Source organism: Lissotriton vulgaris, chromosome 10, assembly GCF_964263255.1.
Source record: "Lissotriton vulgaris chromosome 10, aLisVul1.2, whole genome shotgun sequence".
NCBI lineage: Eukaryota > Metazoa > Chordata > Amphibia > Caudata > Salamandridae > Lissotriton > Lissotriton vulgaris.
In genome coordinates this window covers 476,381,124-476,407,199 of record NC_141698.1, presented here as the reverse complement: position 1 = coordinate 476,407,199, position 26,076 = coordinate 476,381,124, and the positions used below count along the sequence as shown (strand labels likewise).

Sequence of the window (26,076 nt, the reverse complement as noted above, 5' to 3'; positions counted from 1 at the left end):
TTCTATGGCAAAATGAAACCCCTCATTTTGTTCCTTTTCAAATTAAATGTATTAAGTGTTACCACTTTATTCCAATCAAGATGACTTCAGGTGTGCCATACTTTTGTCATAAGTAAGACTGTTAGCGTTCTAGTTGTTCTTTAGAACACTCTGGGACATTCTGTCATTGGGCTATAGTTGGGCTACATCTGGCTGATATGTGGGCTACATTTGGGCTCTTTTGTCTCTGGTGGCCATCTTTGGGCTACATTGGGCTACATTTGGGCTCTAACATATATATAGCCCAATGTAGCCCAATATATATTTTTCAAAGTTAATTTTCGTAAAAACCACTGGAGCATATATCTTGAGACATAGCAAAGGCACATCGGGCTACTAGTCCCTACAATTTTGCCAAGTTTTGTGGATATCCATTCAGACGTTCGAGCTAAAAGTGAGTCCAACCGCCCTATGGAAAACTCAATGTTAAAAACACGTTTTGGGACCCCACTTTTTTCTCGGCTCCCACTTGACGAAACCCCCCAAAACTTTCAGGGGACGCTCAGAAACAAAATGTGCCATTTTCCTGAAAATTTCAACCAATTCCGTCCATTAACGCCAAAATTATTCAACATAGAATTTTCAGAAATCCCTATTCAAAAAAATCCTAACTATATATACCAACTGGCGACCGCCAGTAGATAATATATATATATATATTTGGAGGTGTGTGCTGAGAAACTGTGTGCGTGAGCCAGCGACGCGCTACAGAGGCCCCCGCATCGCTAAATTGGCTTGGGACTTGCTGGCATCTGGTGCAGCGTACTTCTCGCATTTCCAGGGGACTGGATGTTCCCAGGCCCACCTCCGGGGTCAGGAGAAGACAGAGCGGTGTTGGAGAAATTTTACTCTGCGTTGAACTAGCTGGATTACTGGACTTGCCCCCACCATTCGGATTCCTGTGCCTCAGAGTTTGATTCTGTCTGGGGATTCAAGGAGACACCAGAGTTCAGGCGGTACGTAGGATATTGGTGCGAGCAATATCATGATTCCTATCAGCCCGCACAAGTAACAGATTACCCCTGCATTACTCACCGTGTTATGAAACAGCATTCTGGGACCTGTCGCCTCCACACATCAGGTGTATAACAGCAGGTGAGCCAAGGCATCAGCTTTGGGGGCGGAGCGGATTACAACCTATCGGTGTGCGGCAGAACATTTTTAAGCTACGATTGCGCCCACACCTCCTGAAACACTCCAGGCGCTGAAGAAGGCTAAACTTTTGCCGAACTTCACCAAGTAGTGTATTGCTGAATAAAGATGCGTCCGTGATATCCCCTAATGCAGCCTCTGCTTTTTCTTTGGAGGAGTGTGGTGAGAGATATATTATATATATATATATATATATATATATATATATATATATATATATATATATATATATATATATCTCCTCTCTCTCTCTCTCACTATCTCTATATACCTTTCTCAATATCTCCCCTCTCTCTCTCTCTCGTTATCTCTCTCTCTCTTTTCCTATATATATGAGCATGTAAGGGGTAGATATTGTGAGCTGTTGTTTGTATATATATATGTGTGTATATATATATATATATATACATATATACATATATATATATACATATATATATATATATATATATATATATATATATATATATATATATATATATATATATATATATATATATATATATATATATATATATATATATATATATATATATATATATATATATATATATATATAGACGAGTTGCCCTGAAGCTTAAGGATGCCACTTCACGAGAGACAGTTTAGCAAAAACCATTGATTGCTGAAACCGGCCATTGTTTTTCAATAAAATTACATCCCTGATGCCTTTCAAAGCTCCTGCTTCTTCTTCATAGGGAAATACAAACTGCCAGTCATGGATTCTGCACAGCACACATTTACTCCTTTTACATGCCTTACAATTAATTAGCCCTTTAGTGGGCCTCGCACTCGCAGGTGAGTAAATACTTACTGCATGGTGGGAGTCGTAATTCTTGTGCTGCGCCAAGTCTCCCCCATCAATGGGGTCAATTTAACTGCTAGCTCAATACTTCAAAAGTGTTAATTTAATGTTTATATCCAAGCCCTTCAGTGGGTCTGAAAAGGTCGGGCCGGTTTCCAATGATGAATCTCTCCTGCTGATGACAAGTTTTGGACCAATTCCAAACTTGCAGACCCATATTTATCTTCTAATGACGGTGCAATCCTTCACGGCTGGCCTGCTGTTCGAAGATATGTTTACGAGTTGCCCTTAAGCTTAAGGATGCCACTCAGAAACAGTTTAGCAAAAAACATCTCTCACTCTGTCTCTCTCTCTCTCTCTCTCTCTCTCTCTCTCTATCTAGCTCTCGCTTTCTTTATCTGTCTATCACAATATCGCTCTCGCGCTCTCTTGCTATCTCTATATATCTCTCTGTCGCTATCTCTTTCTCTCTCCCTAGCTCTCTATATATATATATATATATTATCTCTTGTTGTCTCTATGTCTCTCTCTTGCTATCTCTATATACCTTTCTCACCATCTCTCTCTCTTTCTCTCTCGTTATCTCAATTCTCTCTCGCTCTCTATCTACATATATCTATCTATCTATCTATCTATCTATCTATCTATCTATCTATCTATCTATCTATCTATCTATCTATCTATCTATCTATCTATCTATCTATCTATCTATCTATCTATCTATCTATCTATCTATCTATCTATCAATCTATCTATCTATCTATCTATCTATCTATCTATCTATCTATCTATCTATCTATCTATCTATCTATCTATCTATCTATCTATCTATCTATCTATCTATCTGTCTGTCTGTCTGTCTATCTATCTATCTATCTATCTATCTATCTATCTATCTATCTATCTATATATATATATATATATATATATATATATATATATATATATATATATATATATATATATATATATTAATTAGAGCAACAAAGTCAGTAAAGTACGCTCTCAGGGCATGAACGAGGCAGACACCGGTATGTACGTAGTGCTGTTTATTCCACAAACGTTTCGCCGTGAAGACGGCTTCATCACGTGGAGAACATGTTTGAAAGACATTGGTTATATCTATTTAAATCATAGACATGAAAACAGGACTTGTCAACACCACTCCGTAAGAAAGTAAAAACTGATATTAAACCCTGTACTGATAACTGTAAATCAGGCGTAAAAATAATAATGGAATACATGTAGACACAATTGTATGAAATACCACAAAGTCAATCATTAAATCAGTAAATCAGTTGAAGTACCCTAATTAGTAAAACATTGCATACGATGGATACAAAGGTGATACAAAGGTAAAAGTCTAACCGGACACCAGATGTACCTCATTAATTAAGCTGGTGTGCTCCCGAGAAATGCAAACGCCATGTTTACCCGCTATTGTAGTGCAAACGGCCCTGCTAACGTGGAATGCGTAGCACGTGGCATGCAGCTCGGAATGAAGAGGAATATCACTGGTTATCCCCACAGGGAGGTGAGGGGACATATAACATGGCAAGTGTCCACGTTGAAAACAGGTTTCGGGTGGGTAGCGGAAGAGTGGCAGTGTGGGGTGTGGTACACATTGTAAAGAGGCACTACTTACCTCAGGAGACCGTACATGGACCTTCAGCCTGCAGGGGCCAAGTCCATTTCCAAGGGGTCTTTGAGATGTTGAGTGCAGGTTGTTGTGGGTAGGGGTGCTTGTGAGCTGCCCTCGACCTGGGATAAAGGACACTTCTGTGCTGTTGTCGTGCCTACGAAAGACAGACACCAAGAAAATTACTAACTTATAAAGACTTGCAGAAATCATTAAATTGAGGGCACCGTTAAGGGACCAACTGCCACATGCATCAACAGAAGGAATTGCGATTCCTTAATAGTGATTTTTACGAAATCGCTATTTAGGAATCGCAAAAGCCTTTGCATGTAGGAATCGCTATAAAAATAGAGATTCCTACACATTCCTTAATTGCTACTCGCAAAATTGCTAGTCGCAATTAAGGAATGCTGTTCCATTCATTCCCATGGGCCTCCATGCCCATAGGAATGAATTGGAGATTGCATGAGCAATTTGTGAGTACCAGTAGGTACTTGCAAATTGCTCATGCAATATTAAGGGTACAAGTGTGTCAAAATGACACCCTGTTGCACCCCTGAAATTGATCTGGGCACAAATGTTGCACACTCATGCCCTAAGGGCAAGTGAGTGCGCAACATGAAACTTTGAAAAATGCACAAAAGTGCATTTTCCAAAGTTTTTGCAAATTACCATGAAGTTCAACTTCATGGTAATTTGCTACTCCGATTAGCAAAATCGCATTTTTCTTACTTAAATGCATTGCATTTAAGGAATCTCAATTTGGAATTCCTTAAATGAAATCGCAATTTAAGGGATCGCAATTTAGAGATTCCTTAAATTGCAATTTTTGCATTTGGGATGATGCATCCCAAATGCAAAAATACCGGTGGCAAAGGGGCAGATTCTGAGAATCTGCCCGTTTGCGACCAGTTTTTCCTTTGAGGCATGTGCCTGCAAAAGACCAGTCTCAAAATGGCAATTTAAGGAATCGTTTTTAAGTGATCAGTTTTAAGGGCTAGTCAAAAAGGGGTGCTCATAATGCTCCTTCAAGAAGAGCTCAAGGCTCCAGTAACAGGGAAGGTAATTTGATATTTTACATATAATGAAAAATAAGCAATTTTAGTTGTCTGACTGTATTTGTTTTTGCTCGAGCGGGAGCAGTATAAAATGCTATGGCAGTCTCGTCGTAAGGGGCCAGTAGAAAAAAGCTGAATAAGAGTATTTTTAAATTACATATTTTACTAATTGCTATCTTAGAATATATAGAATTGCATTTTCTTTGCATTTTTTGAGTGTTTTTGTTTCTTTACTTATAAATTCTGTAAAAGTGGTTGCCCTTTAATAATATAGCATGATTCACTTTCTGGAGCTGGATACAGAAAATGTTGGTTTCTTCTGATGCCCAATGGTTTAGAGAGTTGCCACTACCTTCAGTATGATATCTCAGGCAATGAGGATTGTTAGTCAAATTAGGGGCATATTTAGCACACAAGACTAGAGGAATGTTTTTAATATTCTGCTGCACAAGAAACGATTTACAAACAACAAGCATATGTAGTTCTATTGAAGACCATTTTTACGTGTAAACTAGTTTCACGATATGGCACCATGCGGCTTGTTTGGGAGAAAGCTGACAGATTTATGGTCTCAGTTAATTCTTTATTAACATTCCAAATTGAACGCATATTCAGATGAAACAAAGTGTCTTTCCTGACAAATTAGAGATCTTTTCACTTTCAGGCAATGGTATTTTTTAATGAAAAATGTAAAATATTTTTAGGGTCCAAACCAGGGACATTTTGAGATGTTTTAGCTGCAATTGAGTAGCATCTGGTGCCCAACAATCTGGAAACAAATTAGGATCATATGGTAACTATATCTGTTCACTCATGGAGTTATCATCAGAAAAGTATACTTTTTAAATTCAGAAGGAATGCTTTGTGCCAACATTCACTAGAAATGCGCTGAGAAGGCTGTTAAATAAACACAAAAAAACATGTCAAGAGCATATGCTTGGTCAGAGTCAAGACTATCCGTCACATGGAGACAATCAATTGGTCCGGGGAACCTTTTAGGAATTTTTCAGACCCTATCTCATTCGAGAACTTTTCATTAATTCCAACAGGATTGCTAAATCCTTTTGCAAGCAGCATTAGAATTACATGGTCCGTGAATTTAACGCTGATCTGGTACATTTCACCTGGAGATTGGATAAAATGGGAAATTATCAGGGACAACCAACCTTCCATTACAAATCCCCTTGATAATTACCAGGGAAACCATTCCAACCCTGGGTAATTTTCCGGGTCTAAAGGAACTCTCAGCGTCCAGCTTGCAATCCCGTTAACTCTGTCCCCTTCCTGGAGTCAGGTGCGTAGCTATGAATAGTGAAGCAGGTGCATGACACCGCAACACAAGGGTCCCACTTCACCCAGTTAGTGACTGTTTTTAACTACCAAACTAGGAGGCTCAATGTCCATGCTTGCATTAGTAGAACAAGTTACTTACCTTCGGTAACAATATCTCTGTAAGAAACATAGGTTAGTTATATATCCCAGGCGTCAGACTGGATCCAGAAAGTTTTTTGTCACAAGTACCCCTGCGCGTTGGAAGGTGGCGTCGGTTGACTCCGCGTTCGTGGTTGGCATTGTGGTGACCGGAATGATGTCACGGTAGCTACATAGACGCCACTCTTGTGCACTGACGTCAGTTCTGTACACGACTTTCCACCCCAGAAGCGCAAAGCCATGCAAGACACTGACCAATGGTGCACAAAACTAGGGCCCTGAAAGGAAGTCCTTTACCCTAAAAGTCAGTTTGCAGAATGGGGAGGATGGGTGGGGCGGTAAGGAATCTATAACTCACCTATGTTTCTTACAGATATATCATTACCAAAGGTAAGTAACCTGTTCATCTGAAAGTATTAGTTATAGATTCCTTACCTTAGAATAGATACCACAGCAATACCAACCCCGGAGGTGGACTGCAAACTAAACTCACACCAGAAAGTCCTGGAGAACAGAACGGCCAAAGAAGCTGTCTCTCCGGACTTGGCTGCCCAGGCAGTAGTGTTTCCTGAATGTGTGCAGCGATGCCCATGTAGCTTCCTGACAGATGTCAGTAAGGGGTACTCCCCGTCCCAAAGCAGTGGTGGCTGCTGTCGCTCAGGTCGAATGGGCGCTCAGTCCCACTGGATGCTCCTTCTTTACCAAAGAATAGCAAGCTTTGATGCACAGAATGACCCATGGAGATGATCTGTTTGTGCACAGCCCGACCTTTCTTGGTGTCCACGTAACCAACAAAGAGCTAGTTGTCCACCCGGACATGTTTGGTGTGAACCAAGTAGAAGGAAAGCGCAGTTTTGGATCCAGTTGGTGGAGCCTCTCTTCCTCTTTCAAAGGATGTGGAGGCAGAAAGAAGGTAGGCAAAGTGATGGTTTGGCCAATGTGGAAAGAAGTAACTACCTTGGGAAGAAAGGAAGGTTTAGTTCTGAGGACAACCTTGTCCGAATGAACAGCCTGAAAGGGAGGCTTTGAAGAAAGAGCTTGTAGCTCACTCACCCTGCACGCAGAGGTGATGGCCACCAGAAAGGCAGTTTTCAAAGATAGAAGCCTGAGAGGACAGTTATGCAGCGGCTCAAAGGGAGCGCACATAAGATATGTATGAACCAAGTTCAAGGCCCACTGGGGCATTACGAAGGGAACAGGCGGAAAAAGATGAGTAATGCCCTCAAGAAAATAGTATCCAACAAGGGACTCGCTGTGCACCATGCCACAAATTTGTTCCATCAGCAGGTGTATAAGGTCTTAGTGGAGGGACCCCTGGCTGCCAAGATAACATCACAGACTTCGGGAGGCAGGCCAAATGACGTCAACTGCCGCCGCTCAATCTCCACACATGGAGGTGGAGCCTGGACAGGTTTGGGGGGAGAACTTTCCCCTGCTGCTGCAACAGAAGTTCCTACCGTATAGAACACCGCAACTCTACTCGCAACGAAAAGCGTCTCCTAGTGAGTGCCGCCTTAGAAATTCCAACGCGCAGAATTGCTGAATGCGTTTTCTCTTCAGTGGCAAATAGATCTAGGCAAGGCTCTCCCCACTGTCGAAAGAGAACTTGTACCACCTCCGAGTGAAGAAGCCATTCACAATCAATCATGCACCTGTAGCTGAGTTTGTCTGCCCTGGTGTTCAAGGAACCTGCTACGTGTTGAACCACCAGGGATATGCCCTGATGTTACCGCCATGTACAGAGGCAGAGGGCCTCCTGACATAGCGTCCACCACCCCACTCGCCTTGTTTGATGGAGTACCAAATGGCGGTGGTGTTGTCCGCGAACACCTGTACTACTCCTCCCCGGACAGAGGCAAGGAATTCTTTGAGTGCAAGACAAATCGCCCGAAGCTTCAGAAGGTTGATGTGGAGCCCAGACTCCACCTGAGACCAGAGGCCTCTGTTCTCTGATTCCCCATGTGGCCTCCCCATCCCAGAAGTGATGCATTGGTCACCACTGTGAATTCTGGTTGGGGAAGGGAGAGGAATCTGCCATTGACCCAATCCTAGTTCATTAACCACCACTGCAATTGGTGTGCAGTGCCCTCTGAGACCTGGATGCAATCATACAGGTTCCCCTGAAGTTGTGCCCACTGGAACTTCAGGTCCCAATGCAGAGCCCACATATGCCATCTGGCATGGTCCACCAGCAGGATGCAGGAGACCATTAGGCCCAGTAGCCTGAGGGTCATCCTGACTGAAACCCGGGATAAAGGCTGAAAGATCGGAATCATAGCCCGAATATCCCAGACTCGGTGTTCGGGAGGATAGACCCGAAACTGTGTTGTGTCAGAACCGCTACAATCAAGAAGAGCTTCTGAGAGGGACTCAGGTGTGACTTCGGCACATTGATGGAGAACCCCAGCGAATGCAGGAAGTCAGCCATAGTCTGGAGGTGAGACGACAGCCTAGGGCAAGCCTGCCTTCAACAGCCAGTTGGAAAAATAAGAGAAGACTGAAACCCCTGATCTGTGCAGATGAGATGCGACCACCGCCATCACTTTCGTGAACACCCGGGGGGCGCTGGTAAGGCCAAAGAGGAGCACAGTAAACTGAAAATGCTCGTGGCCTACCGTGAACTGCAGGTAACTCAAGTGGGAATGCTGGATGGGGATATGAAAATAAGTGTCTTGCAAGTCCAACGCTACCATCCAGTCTTCAGGGTCGAGGGCAGACAGGACCGGAGCTAGCGTCAACATTTTGAACTTCTCCTTCTGGAGGAAGTAGTTGACGTCCCTGAGATCCTAGATAGGATGCAGGCCTTTGTCCTTCTTGGGCACCAGAAAGTAGTGGGAATAGCAACAATGCCTGCTTCTGGGACAGGAACGCGCTTGATGGCTCCCTTGGCCAAGAGTGTCAAAACTTCCTGTTGGAGAAGGGCCAGATGATCCTCTGAAATGCAATGGTACTGAGGTGGAATGGATGGAGGAGAAGTCTTGAAGGGGAGGGAGTAGCCCCTACATACTATTTGCAAAGCCCACCTTTCCGACCTGATGGTGCGCCAGTGGGGGAGGTGATGGCAAATCCTGCTGCCCACTGGGGATTGGTGGCCCTGAAAGGTCAGATTAGGAGAGTTTTGAGGCTGCTGCAGATGGGACTGTGGTGGACTGGCCCGCCCGCTGTCCCCCAGATCCACTGTGGTGGATCCCACGCCCCTGGCCGTGCATGGGCTGAACAGCTTGTGCTGGCCTGTGGCTCTGGGTGGGATGTGGTGGGGCACCCCTTCCATAGCCACGAAAGGGACAAAAAGCAGACTGAGCAGGGCAGGTGGTGGAGAAGTCCAGGGAGTCCGAGAGTCCTCAAAGCGCTCTGGCGCATTGTCACCGAATAGGCGAAGGCCATCAAGGGCATGTCCATAAGGGTGGATTGGATATTCCCTGAGAAACCAGTCAACCTCAACCAGGTGTAGCATCGAAGGGCTACTGATGTGGAAATCATCCTGCCCAGTGAGTCGGAGGTATCCAGCCCACAGCGGATGGTAAACTTCGCTGCGTCTCTCCCTTTAGCAACTGCCAGAGAGAGTACGGCCTGGGTCTTGTCCGGGCACTGAAGCAGCACTTGTGCAACCATATCCCACACGGAGTCGGTGTAACAGACAGACATGCAGTGTTTACCGACCACAGTCCCAAGGTGGAGGAAGATAACATCTTCTTCCCAAGATGGTCCAGCTTTTTGGATTCCCTATCAGGTGGAGCGGTAGGGAAAGAGCCCTTGGAGGTGGAGGCTTAGACAGGGCCGGGCTGTTGCGTCGGCCAATCATCCTATCCACAGGAGCCTCTGTTTTAGGCCTGGACCAGGTGCCCATAAGGATGTCTGTTAGGGCTTCATTAAACAGCAGCAGGGCTCCGAAGAGCTCGCTGCTGGTTGAAGCACCTCTGTCTGGAGGTTAGTCAAGTCTGCCACTGTAGGTAGCTCGAGGCTGAGAGCCTTTGTTGCTCTACGCAACATCACTGCATAAGACGCTCCATCCTCCGGACCCATGGTAGGAGGAGACAACATGCCAAGATCTGGTGAGGTAATCAGACCACTGGCTTCCCCCAGTTCCTCTCTCCAGTCCAGTTCATAGCCTAACTGGTCCCTTAAAGGGTCCCCAGACCCCTCCCAGTCCCCCTCACCCTCCTCTGGCTGCCAATCTGGTCTCAAAGAGCTAGGGTAGAACAGGGGCACAAAAGTACCCGTCGGCACCAGTCTGGCTCAGTGTTTACATCGAGGTGGAGGCCGGGGTCGATGTTGGCTGGGGACACATGCGGAGCTGCAGGAGGGGCACCACCTGCATCCCTCGTCGTGTCGGCCAACGGATGGGGAGAAGTCGAAGAGCGACAATGCTTCTTCAACTTCTTCTTGTGCTTCGACTTACCTGACCGCAAGTGCGAAGACTTGGAATAAGAATGATGGTAGCTCCGCGACCGGTCCCTCGACCTCCTACGCGATTGAGACATTGAGGGCCGGGGAGCTGACTGACGGGCCTCGAAAAGCTTTCGGGACCGCTCCCGCAAAGGCTTCGGATTCATGGTCCGGCAGTCGGAGCACGACTTGGAGTCGTGGTCGCGCTCCAGGCAGAATAGGGACAAGTGGTGTGGATCTGTCACTGACATCAATCAGCTACAGGACCCGCAAACCTTGAAGTCAGGCATCCCTCGTGCACCAGGAGTCGATGCACTTAAAAACGATGTCAACAAAAGTCGAGAAAAAGTAATTAAAAAAGTGACTGGTGGTACTGCTCTCTCCAGATCTGCGCTTGTTGGCGCAGAAAAAGAAAGAACTGACATCAGCGCGCGAGGGTGTCGTCTTTGTAGCTACTGGGACGTCATTCTGGCAACCACGACGCCAATGACAAATGCAGAGTCGACCAGCGCCACCTTCCAACGCGCAGTTGTACTGCTGACGAAAAACTTTCCGGTTCCAGTCTAACACTTGGGGTTAATTCTAAGGTAAGGAATCTATAACTAACTGTTTCTTTTAAATACCATGTTACTTTTTAGTCCAGTGGTAAATTCGGAGCGGAAATGTCAAATAAGCACCTACTTGGATGTCACCAGGATATGTTAACTGCGAGGTCACTGACCATCCAGAGGAAATCAGTCATCTTGTGAAAACATTGAGGCTGTGTTTTACCTGGTAGCAATACATCTTCAGCGCTAGCCAAGTAATATAATGTAAGGTGACTTTGTAGAATGCTGCTTGTCACCCCTGGCAGATCCAGGCAAGTAAATAATGCAGTCCGGGGAAAGCACACGGCACGCCAGGGCCCAGGGAGGGGTGCATGTTCTAACATTTGAAACCCTTTACCTTAACGCAGTCTCAAACACTAAGCTTCAACTGGCTGAGCCTCGTTCAGGTGATCTTGCCATAATATAGACAAAGTTTCTCTTTCAAGCAAAACCTTAGCGTGCAGTGATAACGAAATATATAACATTGCAAACGCATGCCCTTATCAACGCAGCATTTAATGCCATCACTATCTGCAGGCCACAGGGATGTGTTCAGAATGGCTAAGGTTTCCATGGAGATGACCATCCATTTTGTGCAACTACACACCTCTACAGTGCCCCACTCAAAGTCCCTTTATGGTTACACACTCCTTACCGGAGCCGGTTCTTTGCCAGGACTCGTTTGGCCTCCTCATTGGTACTGCCCACCAGAGACTCCCGGTTGATGGCAATAAGCTGGTCACCGGGGCGCAGGCGTCCATCCTGGAGTATAACAGAAAAAAGGATGGCAGTACAGTAAAGTAAAACACTACTAATCCTCACTGGAACACCAATAAGAAGGCACAAAGCAGCACACCTTCTCCTGCCTCTTGCTCGGCGGCTCCTCAGTAGCTCTCTGTTTAACAATCTAGAATTCCCTGTTACAAAGGAGTGGTACGAGCAAACATATTTATAGGATGACATTAGAACATAACACATCTTTCCCCTTTAAGAAGAAATACAAATAGAAGAATAGAAATTGCAGGGTTCTTAAATTACACATTAAGAATACAAGTTTACAGAAAATATATATAACACTATATATATATATATATATATATATATATATATATATATATATAAATATATATATATATATATATATATATATATATATATACTATATATATATACACAGATAGATATGTAAATATATATATATATATATATATATATATATATATTACCTACTGGCGGTCGCCAGTAGGTAGTTATAGTTAGGATTTTTTTCAATGTTAAATCTCAAAATTCTATTTGGAATAACTTTGGCACCGGTTGACGAATCTGCCTGAAAATTTCCTGAAAATGGCCTCGTCGAGCTCCGGTCCTTCCTTGAAAGTTTGGGTGGGATACATCAAGCGGGGGCCGAGATAAAAGGGGGGTCCCAAAACGCGTTTTCCCCATGTTAATTTCCATAGGGCGGTCGATTTCACTTTTAACCCGAACGGCTGAATGGATTTCCACCAAATTTGGCAAAATTGTAGGGATTGGTAGCCTGATGTGCCTTTGCTATGTCTCAAGATATGTGCTGCAGTGGAATTTGAGTAATTTAGGTTACAAAAAATATATATATCTATAGCTGCGCACCGGTGCGCGCACCAGGGAGCGCTCCGGGCGCGTGACGCGAGGTGCGCATGGAAAGCTGATTGGCTCTCGGGTGTCTGTAAACATTCGAAACAGTCCAGAGCGGCTGCCATCTTGTGTCTCGGTAAAATCGAGACATAAGAGGTGGCTAAAACAAAGGGGGAACTGACCATAAGGCGTCAGGGATAGACCCCTTTGACCCCCTAGGTTTGATGAGGGGGCTATAAAAGGGCCCCGCGGGGCATTTAAAATATTTTTTTTTTTTCGTTTTGCGCGGGGGAAGCGCCCGGTGCGCGCACCAGGTAGCGCACCGGAGAGCGTAAAATGAGGGAAAAAGATGACAGAGTTTTTAAAAAATGAAGTTTTTATTTAGAAATTGGAGGTAGTTCTGAAAAGAACTTTTTTTTTTCTTCTTTTTGTTGTTTTATATTTTTTTGTGTTTTTTGAACTTTTTGAACTTTTTTTGGCTTTTCTAAACAGTTTTATATATTTTTTGTATTTTTTTAGGGGGAGAAACAAAAAAAGGGAATTGAAACTGGCTCAACTGCAGCAAAAAAACAAAAAACCCAAAAAATTACTTCTTTTTGGGGCACTTGTGATTATCACCTGCAAGGACGATGAGCTTAACGCTTTTTTCGCCATAGGCGATAAGCTTGCCACATGCAGAACAAGTGATTTTAAAATCAGCAAATCTCGGCTGAATGCAAGGCATCACCTCGGATGTTTCTGGTTCTGATGAGGTGGGTTGCTTTCTTTGGGAGGGGGTCCTTGATGACTGGGGGAGGTTACTGGCCAGTTCCCTGAACTCTGCACGAGAGTAGTTGTTTGGGTGCTTTCTGGTCATGTGCCGAATCATGGTATAGTTACCAAAAGAATATTTTTTGTTTGGGTTGCCCCGTGAAAGTTCATCATTGCAGATGAGGCAAGTCACCTTGGGCGCATTCACCTTTTTTTGCCCCTCTGGGATTGAAAAAAACTGCCAGACAATGTGTGGTTTGGGTTTGTAAGGTGTATTTTCTTCTGGCAGCCATCTTCTTCTCCCCTCCTCCTCTTCCTCTTCCTCCTCCTCCTGTTCTTGACCACCAATATAATTTGGAGCTGGTCCTCTTGGTGGTTGTGGTGGTGGTGGTGGGGCAGATGCACCAGCTGATGCTACTACTGAAGCCATTATTTGGAGCAAAAAAGTAGAGAGAGCAACAAACAGGTCTTCCTCAGTCAAAGGACAAAGTCAGAATAAGGAAAAAAGGTGGGGTCTTTCATCATTTGGAAAAAAAAACTGTCCTGAACCAATGAGAAGTGTTATTTTCAGGTCACCAGACCAGGGGCTTCATCATTATGAAACTAAAACTGTTATGAACCAATGAAAAGTGTTATTTTCTGCTCACATGACCCGACGCGCTTACGCTACGCGCCCAGGGGCGCGCAGCGTAAGCACGTCGGAAGTTTACGTTGTGCGATCGTATTCGCTCGAGTACTTCCGGGTGCGCTTACGCCGTGCGTATCACGCGGTCGCGGTTACGCGATACGTCACGATCATGTTTTCGTTTGCGATATTGGCGCTCACGGGACGCTCCCCGGAGCGCGCCAGGGGGCGCTTTTAAGAAATACGCTTTTCGGGGCGCACTCCGGGGCGCGCTCTGGGAGCGCTCCCCCCAAAAAAATTTTTTAAAAAAATGGGATAATTGTAGGGACAGGTAGCCCTATTCTGAAGTGGTTTGTAAAAAAATTAACTTTATAAAAATATGTATTGTGCTACATTGGGCTTAATATATGTTAGAGCCAAAATGTAGCCCAAATGTAGCCCAAAGTAGCCCAATGTAGCCCAAAGATGGCCACCAGAGACCAAAAATTGTAAATGTAGCCCAAATTTCAACTAGATGTAGCCCAACTGTAGCCCAATGACAGAATGTACCAGAGTGTTAAAAAGAACAACTAGAGTGCTAACAGTCTTATTTATAAAGTGAAACTTATAGTTAGGAATTAGCATTAACAAAACCTATGAAATTCACTGAAAAAACCATAGGTTTCACACCAGTTATAGTTAGGAATTAGCATTTAAAAAACCTATGAAATTCACTGAAAAAACCATAGGTTTCACACCGGTTATAGTTAGGAATTAGCATTTAAAAAACCTATTAAATTCACTGAAAAAACCATAGGTTTCACACCAGTTATAGTTAGCTGGAAATTTTACTGATATAAAACCATTGAAATTCCCACGTTATAGTTAGTCGGACTCACTATAACTTGCGCGTGCAATGCACTGCTGATGACATCACATATTACATCACTCATGACATGGTGAGTGACATCACTCATGACATCACTGATGACACCATCCAGTGAATATGTGTCTTTCTGAAAAATAAATATTAGTGAGTTATGTTTAAATATTTAAATACATATATTAGTGTTTCACTTTGTGTATAAGTGGCTACATGTGTTGATAAGTAGCTACATGCGTATGTATATGGGTTATTTGATATTTTTATTAGTATCAGTTTGAGTGTCTATATGGTTTGGTGGGGGTATTACTTAGCACATAGATGCATGAGTGACTGACTCTTTGTTTGTATGTGTTTTGAAGACAGCATATGTACAGGACTGTATGGGTGGATGAGTGTCTATATGTGTTTGTTAGTGAGTGAATGACTGTCTCACTAGTGTCTTTATCAGTAACTACATATGTTTTAATCTAGTATATATGAATATTGATGTATATAAGTGAGTATATGTGAGAGTAAGAGATTGTAAGAGTTCCTGTTTAAATAAGTATGTGTTTCTATAAGTGATTGTTTAAGAGAATAAATATGTGTAATTTTCAATAGAAGTAAGGTGGAAGTGTGTGTATAACTCTATATTCAAATAAATGGTTGTTCAATAGTTTATTTGCACGTGTGAATATGTGTGTGAGTAACTTTTGGATGAATGTCGGTGTGTAACAGGATGTATAGGTGTATCTCTTCATATGATGAGTGAGTATATGTATGAGTGACTATATAGAACTGTTGGTGAATGAGTGGATGTGTATATAGATAGTGGAAGTACAGAATTGCTTGTTGTAACTGATATAGGTATGTCCATTTTTCTAAAATTTCAGTTTCTATTTTTGAATATGTGTCTCAAGGGTTACTTTACACTGAGAGGAGGTCTGTCACTGTGTCACAAGGATGGTGTCATCAGTGATGTCATGAGTGATGTCACTCACCATGTCATGAGTGATGTAATATGTGATGTCATCAGCAGTGCATTGCACGCGCAAGTTATAGTGAGTCCGACTAACTATAACGTGGGAATTTCAATGGTTTTATATCAGTAAAATTTCCAGCTAACTATAACTGGTGTGAAACCTATGGTTTTTTCAGTGAATATATATATATATATACATATAAAATAAACAATATATATAACTCAAAGAACAATGAAATGCTAAAAAAAAATCTATTCACTTACTTCATCATATTCATAATCAGATAACCATTTAGGTTTGCTCCTCACTCGTTTCCCACTTTTCTAAGTTTCAACATTAACCTCAGTGGGTTTCACACACTTTTCCTCAGTACTGCTGTTACACTTTCTTCCATACCTTGCATGTTAGCACTTCCTTCTCCTGCACGTCCTCCTTCTGCACTCACATCTCCTTCATTACCTCCCTTACTTACTTCAACACTTCCTTCACCATCATCCCAGTCTACGCTTAATCCTTGCTTATCAGACTCTTCTTTTCTTTCTATTTCATGGTTACTAACAGCAATCCTTTTTAAATTCCAAACTTAACATGAGGGCATTACGCAACACTCTTAAAAGTTCAGTAAATCGCCTCTGACCCATCTTAACTTTCCAAAGTTTCCTCACCTTGACCATCATGCCAACTTCCACATTGGTATCATTAGTGTTTGTCTTCAAATAGTATTGCTCCTTATATTTTAAATGAGTATCCTCTACTTTCCTCCTCATGTCCTCCATGGAAATATTAGTTTTGACAGAACGCAAAAGCCCTTCAAATTTAGCTTTCGTCTTTGCGTCCCTACCTCTCATAACTTCAAAATGTGAAACACCCAAAGCATCATGAATAACTGTCCTGTATGCCCAAACAGTTTCCACCACTTCAACTTCCCAGTCTTCCTTGTTCTTCACAGCCAATTACACCACGTTTTTAATTACCCTATTGAAGCGTTCTATCACTCCGTTACCATTGTGATTATATAAAGATGTGGTTTATTGCTTAATCCCCACCTTGGCAAAATAATCCTGTGCCTTACCAGACATGAATTGCACACCATTGTCACATATTCATTGTCTGGGAAGGCCCTCATTAAGGCAAACCTCATCTAAAATCCTCAAAATAACATCAGAATCAACCATTTCCACATTTTAATGGTAGGTCATCTCGAAAATGTATCAATCAAGGCAATCAAATACTTTCGCCTCTCTCCTATGTGGCCCATGCTATCTATAGCCTCGGTTTCCCATCGACCATGCAGAACAATGGGTTAACACATACTGGGTTTTAATGTTCTTAGGGGTTTATCAGTATTGGCACAGGCAAAACAATCCCTCGCCCTTCTTTCCACAAACAAGTCTAATCAAGGCCACCAAAACCACTTTTATACTTTTTGTTTAGTCTTAACAGTTCCAGCGTGTGCTTCATGGCACAGATTGACCAGTTATTTCTTTAAACTATTTGGAGGAACTACTTTTTCTCATCTTCTTACTATGTTACCTTCGACGGCCAGTTCACCTTTTACTTCCCAATAATGTCTCAGATTTGCACTTAGTTCACATTTATTTGGCTAACCTGATCTAGTGTCCTCCACCAATTTCAGCAAAACGGGATCACTAACGTATTCCTCAATCCATTCTTCTTCATATTCAAGATAATCTTTGATCCAAAATGTAAGCTATCTCAAAATCCTTCCATTTAGAGTCTTCGCATTCCTTTATGGCCAAAGGCATCATAGACAGAAAAATCATCTGTAAAATATTTTTTGCCTCGAGCCTCATTGACATTCTTGCGATTCTCACTGAAGCTCTGAACATGCCCTCGGTGGTCCACAATTTAATGATGGATTTGTGATCGGTACTCACAATACATGCTTCACCCATATGAAAGGTCAAAAATGTTCCAATGCTCATACCCATGCCAATGTTTCGATTTCTATAACAGAAAACATTTCTTTAATAGATGACAAGACTCTTGAGGCAAAATCAGTGATTTATTTTTGTACCTTGGCATCCCTATGTGGCAACTATCCCCCCAGCCCTTTGTTACTTGCATCAACAGTAACAACATTCTCAAGATCCGGATCAACATTTTTGAGGGCTGGAGCAATAGCAGTAACACTTTTAATTGCCTCCAATTCTCGTTGGCACACTGGAGTCCAACAAAATTTACACTTCTTTTTTAATAATTGCATCTCATTGTAAATTCTGCTGGAAAACCCTTTTACAAACTTGGCATAAAACTGCATTAGACCCTTTAAATGATCTTAATTCCTTTTTGCTAGAAAGTGCTCGTGTTTTACTAATGGCCTCAATTAATTCTGGATTGGGGGAGATTCACTTCTCACTCAAAACATGGCTAGATATGAACCGGAACTCTACGCGACTTTGCATTTCGAAAATTAAACAGTAAGTTTCCTGTCATTAAGAATCTCTAACACACTATTCAAGGTCATGTTTAGATTTTTCATATACCAAAATGTCATCTTGGAAGCATTTTACATTTTCACCTTGCCTAGAAGTTAATGCATGAATCCCTGAAAAACGGCAGCAACAGAGACCAACCCAAAGAGCATTCTTTTCTACTAAAAACATCCCATGGCATGATGAATGCAGGGTATTATATACTGTCCTTTTGTATGGAAATGTGATGGTATGCTGCAGATAGAGTCAAAGATGTAAACCAACCTCACCATCCACAAGGCAAGCATCGCAGAGATTGTAGGCAATGGAAATTTGTCTATTACAATAATGATGTTGAGATAGCATAAGTCGATGCATAGCCTAATCTTCCAATTGTTGCTTCTGGCGATCACATGCAGAGCCTACCATTCCCGTGCCTCTATTTCATTTATGATACCCTTATTTAATAATTTGTCAAGTTCTTTCTCTACTTCATCTCTTAACAATACAGGAATATTCCTTGCTGTGTTTAATTTCAGATTGTGACATCTCTTTAAGAGCATTGCGATGTTCAAAATTAATTTGATTCCCAATTTGTCTGGAAAACACATTTTTAAATTTCTTCAACAAAGCCTTGCCTATTTCTCATCCATCATCTACCACCATTACAGGTTCCGAAAAATTAGAATTTAACATAATTCCATGGTTGCCCTGATCATGCCATCCCAATACAGATGGTCCTCTCCTAGCAATATACAATTTCCCTTGACTTTCCCTATTCTTAAAACTGAAGAGTAATAACCTGTACCCTAACATCTCAATCCTTTTACCAGAAAAGCCTTCCAGTCTAACATTTTGGAAGTAGTTTCTCTACAATGTGGTTCACAAATTTGGTTTTCCATACATCCTCTCTAACAATAGAATAAGGAGAACCCGAATCAGCGTACATATGGATTTCCACCCCTCCAATTCTCACTAAGCAAATATGTTTCTTTCACAATTTATCATCATCTTTCACATTCAATACCAATAAATCTTTTGTGCTAAACACTCTATTGACACACTCTTCTACTTCTGAGTCCTCCCTGTGCCCTACACACAAACTTTAGTATAATGACTTATTTTGTCATGGCATAACCTTTAGCCGGGCTCGCGTTTTGCACATCAAAGGTCAATTTTGTGAAAGTCAAAAACCTGTCTCCAAATCATAATTTATCTCATAAGCACTGCTCAAGTGACATCTAGCAACTCGCCAGAAACCTGCTGGTGGTTGTGTGTAGCTGGGGAGAAGCCAAGACACTTTCCGCTGGGGAGGAGTACAACTCCCGACTCCCTCTGGTGCCTCGCGCACTCAAAATCGCACCATGTTCATGTGGCATGGGGCGCGCACAGGGACCCGCCCGGGAAAAACCTGGGCCAAAGTCGGGCCCATCCATGCCCGTTGGAGCCTGCTACAGGCTGGCCTCGGCCCCCCTTCTAAGCCGAGTTGAATGCAGTCAGGTGCAATCCTGGGACGAAAACTCTGAAAGACCAGCTATACTCCCGAGACAGCAGACATTAACATAATGGGTAATCATAAAGGTGCAGCGTAACTAACAGGGGGAGATATTAAACACCCTAGACTGCTTCCTGGCTAGAGCTGCAAACGTTCTATCCATGGAAATGGAAGTCACGGAGTCACATCTTTCCCTGGAAGAAGAAAGGAGAAATGGACCCCTGTTGCAATCCCTGTCATCTGCACAACCGATAGAACCTGAGGGTGTTGAGTCATGTGCCACCCCCAATCCCAGTGTGTCTGTGCCTGCATCACTCAATTTACTACCCCAATCTGACTCTCCAGCATCTAATGACACTGCAGTTGAACCGGTTGTCAAAAGAAAGAAGACTGGAGGAAAAAAAAAAACAAAGTTCCTGAGGGCATCAAGAGTGAATAAAACTGTTCAAGAACCTATGCTTGCAGTACCTTCACACCTGGGAAAACACTCCAGGGAGGGTCTTAGTGGGGATATTTTTTGCAAAACTGGAGAAAGTGGTCCATAGTTTGTTTGAACCACTGAATAACAGAATGGGGGGAATTGAGGAGAAACTAGATTTTCTTATCAAAGGGTGCCTTATTGGATGGGATTTGCTGAGGGTGGACCAGCTTCCTGTATCTTAACAGATTCCAGGGACACTGATGATTGTGGATAGGGGAAACAAGAAGGAGTCAAACAGAAGAAATCACATCAACCTCTTAGGCCCCGATGCCATTAAACACCTCCAATCATACCCCCATACCACCTATTACTACGCTGGTGCACGAAAATAGTAGCATTCAGGGTAACACTAGTACTACCTCCAACGGAGCACAGGGAGTGCAGAGAACACAGTGAACATAGGGTAACCCACAAACAATAGGCCCAAGAGAGAGACAGGTGGCAGAAACCACACAGAGCCTAGAGCCCTCGATAGCTGGTATAAAGCATTCTCACATTTTAGATCTCCCCCCAGCAGCTCTCCCATATTTCTTGGTTTTAGTTAGTGTACCCTCATTGGCCAGGGGCCAGAGGGAATCCAAGTACCAATTAATGGCAATTGTCATCCACTGGTTCAGTACCCATGCTAAGGGTTTTGGCTCATGGGGCATCAGATTGGATGCACACATCATTATGGCATCAAGGGTCGGATGGGTGGGCCCCTCGGCTGAAGCAACAAAGGGTGATTGTGTGGTTGTCAATTTTAACAATCCGTTTGTGGTAAGAGATTTGCTGGGGGCTTTTACAACTTCTCCCTTGTTTAACACACAGATTACTGTCCTTCCATTAGAAAAATTCTACAAACCCTCTACACGATTGCACCAGCAACCTTATAATCTAAGAGACCCAATCCTATCATTATGCCCACCCATGCCTGTGATACATGACCTTACAAGCCATCATAGAAAGGAGGCAATGTATGAGTTATTGAATCGCTACAGCCCCTTGGTTGAATTAGAGTCTTGTGATTGGCTACTTAATGGTGCGAAATTGGTGCTGCAAGTAGCAATCAATCAATAAATCAATCAATTTATAAAGCGCAATACTCACCAGTGATGGTCTCAAGGTGCTGAGGGGAGGTGGGTGCTGCTACAGCACGAATAGTCAGTTCTTGAGGTGTTTCCTGAAGGTGAGATGGTCCTGGGTCAGTCCTAGGTGTGCGGGGAGGGAGTTCCATGTCTTGGCTGCCAGGTAGGAGAACGATCTTCCTCCGGTGGTGGTTCTGCGACTCCGAGGGATGGTGGCGAGGGTGAGGCTGGTGGAGCGGAGCTGGTGGGTGGGACTGTAGAACGTGAGGCCATTGTTGAGGTATTCGGGGCCCGTGTTGTGGAGCGCTTTGTGTGCGTGGGTGAGCAGCCTGAACGTGATCCTCTTGCTGACGGGGAGCCAGTGCAGGTTTCTCAGGTGGGTAGATATGTGGCTGTGGCGAGGGATGTCGAGGATAAGTCTAGCGCAAAGGGGATAGCAATAACCCAGAAACTAATGGCGCGTATGAGCCAGGCACAATTCCCTAAGGGGGTGGAATTAGTAATGTAACCTGTGTCCATGAGCAGCTTAGCAATTTCAGTGCACTGCCCTCTGTGGGTGGGAAGGGCCATCATAAGCGAGTGGTGCAGATAGCCACATGGAGTTGTGCGGGTATTGCTACTAAGCAGTCCTTACTGGAAGGAACATTGGCATGGCAGGCCAGAGATATTATACATTTCTAGGAGACATTGGCCATGGACCCAACATCCATTAATGGCCATCGATCTTATCAATCCACCGCAGTTTCTTCCACATCTGGTAGAGCTAAAGGGGGCTTGCTCACATTAATTTTCAATACCTTAAATATTAAGATGCTAAATTTTGAACACTCTTCCCCCAATTTTCATTTTTTATCATTTAGAGGAGAAAGTGCGCAAATATGGTTAATGATTAATTATTATAATAATAATTTCGGTGGGAGTATGGCCTCAACTGTAGATTTGCTGGAGAGGGATTTGTTAAAACTCATAAGGGTATTACCATCAAAGGAACTTAACATTCTGTGGGTAGGGGACTTTAATGCCCAACCTTGCTTCCACTCATCGGAACCTGTTTTCCAAGTAGTAGACACTGAGGGGGACCCAGTGGTGCACATTATGCACTATGACCATGGAAATACTCAAAATAGGCTGCTAATGTCCTGGAACCTAGAAGTCAGTAATAAAATAGACACAGTGGTAGGCGGAAATGAAAAAACTTTTTTCCAAGGTAATTATGAGTCGAAATTGACTTTATAGTTGTCTCCACCCATTCTCATGGAAACATTCTCCATGCTGATACCATGCATTTCAACTTTAGCGACAAAGCAATACTGTTCTTTGAAATATCTGGAGTCTGAGTTTATCTTCGGCAGACAGAAGAGGTAACAAAACCAATTCTAGCAAGACAGAAAGGGTATCAGCTGAAATGTGACAATATAGACAAGAAGAGAACTATCCACCAGGTTGTAGCCAACAAGTTGGATGTGTTTATGAATTGTTTAGATCTCAACGCAGTATCAGACACCCTGATCCCAAATTCCCTAGAATTACTTGAGGAAACAAGACTGTCCCTGCATCGGCCTAACTCCAGTAAGGAGAGGCGGAAAACTGGTTTGTTTGATGAGGCCTGTAACCAGGCTTTAGAAGATCTCAAAGCATCTTCCAGAGATCAGCACCTGATTAAAGATTTATGTAAGATCTATAAAAAACTAGGAAGGACAGGGAAGTAGAGATTATCAAGGTAGCCTGAGAAGAAAAGCTGACCAAGGCAGCATCTTCCAACAATAGCAGGGAATTGTGGAAAGTTGTAAATGCTCCTTACTTTGAGAATAACACAGACAAAACCTTGGATAATCACATAAATGAAGACACATGGGCCGTGCATTTTGAAGGCATTTTTGGAAGTAAGATTGTCTCGAGTGACGGCTCGCTTGACCTTATAGAACTTCAAGCAACCCTTTACTTTTTTAATTTTGATGAGGTGAAAATTGCACTGGCCAAGTGTAGTCATGCTAAAGCTCCAGGCCCAGATGAGGTCCATATTGATTTCTTTCTAGAACACCAAGAGTTGTGGACCCCATTGATAAATACTATATTTAATGATATTTCTAAGAAGGGACAGCTCTCATCTTGGAAATCAAGTATTATTGTCCCCAAACATACAAAGGGTGACAAGTCTAACCCTCAAAATTATCGCCCAATTTCTGTTCTGAGCTGTAATGGTAAATTGTAGGGTTGTGCCCTATTAAATAGGTTAGAGGACTGGGCGAGAGAAAAAAATATTTTCAATAGGGTAAAGGCACTATTGATCAATGCCTGAACCTAAGCTTGACATCGCCAAGTATACCTTAGCAAAGGGAGGGCACACTTACATGGCTTTCATGGACTTAAAGACAGCTTTCAACTGTGTAAGCCATGTGAAGTTATGGTCCATAATGTTTGAGATGGGCATTGATACCCAGTTAATCAATCTAATTCGTAAAATGTACTCACAGGCAACGGCATGTGTCCATTATGGAAGGGATGGTGAATGCACTAGACCCTTTAAAATCCAGAGAGGAGTCAGGCAAGGCTGTATCCTTTCCCCATTTTTGTTTTCGTCATACACAAATGAGTAGAAGCCGCCCTAACAGGATCTGCGGTAGATGTTCCATCCTACCCTCCAGCACTACTTCCGATCCTGGCCAATACAGATGATGCAGTCCTAATAGGCAGGATAGGAGTAGCACTTCAACGCCTATTTAACGCCTATATGGGTTACATGTCATCCTTGGACTTTAAGGGAGAGGATGTAGCCTTGCGGTTAGAGATGTCGACCTCGAAGCTGGGGAACCGGGTTTGAGTCTTGGTAACGACGCCCAACATCTTGTGATTCTGGGCAAATCACGTAATCTTCTTGTGCCTAACAAAAATGATTGTGTCCATCTGTAACAAAACTGGTGCTCATGTAAAGCGCTCTGATACCCAATGTCTTTTGTCTAGTTTGAGCTATATAAAATTCTTTAAAAAAAAGGTTAATGAGTCCAAATCATTTGTCATGGTGTCAGGAGCGCTCCCTCCCAAGGATTCCATCTTTTCACATTGGACTAGGAAACTAGTAGTAGAGGAGACTTCCTCCTACTTGCGAGTTTTATTTGAAAGTAAACAAACTTGGTTGTACATGGTGGGTTGAAGGGCACTAACAATGGGAAGAACTTTGGTTGCAGTATCGAGTTTCATTAAGAAACTTTTAACCAAACCTATAGCGAGGATAAAAAAGATTTATAATGCAAATGATTTCAACCGCAACATATGGGGCAGGGCTTTGGGGAATGGCTCCAGTAGATTCCTCCAGTAGATAGAGGACGGCTTTTTAAAGAGGATCACCTCTCTTCCTGTCTCGTTTTCTAATTATGTCTGCCACCTGGAATTGGGTTTACCTTATATAATGGACACAGTGAGACTGGCCCTGATCATGCTGTGACACTCAGGAAAAGAAACACAGTGGATCTTAACCAGGCTATAACACAAGATTGTTTATTATTAGACAAGGCACATAAAATTGCTTGGTTACAATATGTCAAATCAACGTTGCAGTCGCTAGGCGTACCAGAACTGTTTACAAACTTGAGTTCCTGTACCAAATTCCCTAAAAAGAAACTTAAAACATTATATCTAGCTAAGGCAGCTAATGTCAGGGAAGAAATTCATCATGCAAAATCATCAGTGAAATTGTACTATCACATCCTCCCCTTAACGGAGGGTAAATATTCGCATTTGGAGGTTGTAAGAAATGTACAGCATAGGTTTGTCCCTCTAAGATTTCGTACCAATTTAATCCCTCTGATGTTTAGCTTTCCAGCATAAAAGCACTGCCTAAATGAGCTGATTCCACGTTCATGTGTCAATTTATCAGTGCAATGTGAACTTTATCTTCTTTTCTTTTGTAACGTTTATAAAAAACAGAGAGCTAGATATCTTTTAACACTTTTGAGGCAGCAATCTTAATCAATGTCGTATTGCCTTGCTATTCTTGAAGAAGTTCCATTACCCTTATGTCTGTCTCTGCGTAGCCTTTTTTTTGGACCTGTTTGTGTATGAGACGTCTTCTATAGGGGATACATGTGCAAAACTAAGCCATTTACTTACCTGAGCTTACAATGATAATGTGGAAAAATTCATGTGATTTAGACTCACCATGACAAAATATATGCACTAGCCATCCTATCCTGCAATGTAGACATATCACTTTTTATAAATTTTTATCTATTTGTTACTTAATTATTAGTTGGGTGGAGGAATTTTGTCGCATGATTGACTATTGCATTTACAGTATATAGCACCAACATCAAATTTTAAATTTCTGTGTATTGTATAAATTGAAGGGCACGGTGCAAGGGCTGTTGTGGGTCTTCTAAATTGCTGATTTTTATTCAATCTCTTTTTAAAGAATGTTTACTTATTATTTAATGTGTACACTTGGATTGGACTGATTTTTTCATAATCATCACATTTCATGGCACGATTTACTGTACGCCAAATGCTACTTGCTGTTACAGCGATAGCACTTTGAAACTTCTTTTCTTTTGTTTCGCAGATAGTTGCAATTTTTCCCAAAACCGATTTTTTCCCCTATCACTGGTTCTTTCTGACATACTATTTCTTTCTTTACCCTTCATTTTGTTTACTACCTCATCCTGTCTATCCCAATTTCACCCTAGACTTCCTTG

At 42.6% G+C, this 26,076-nt stretch overlaps 1 pseudogene; it reads right to left on the bottom strand.

Moving 5' to 3' along the window:
* LOC147685425 (syntaxin-binding protein 4-like) overlaps positions 1-26,076 on the bottom strand; it is a 1,115,687-nt pseudogene that overhangs the window by 430,667 nt on the left and 658,944 nt on the right.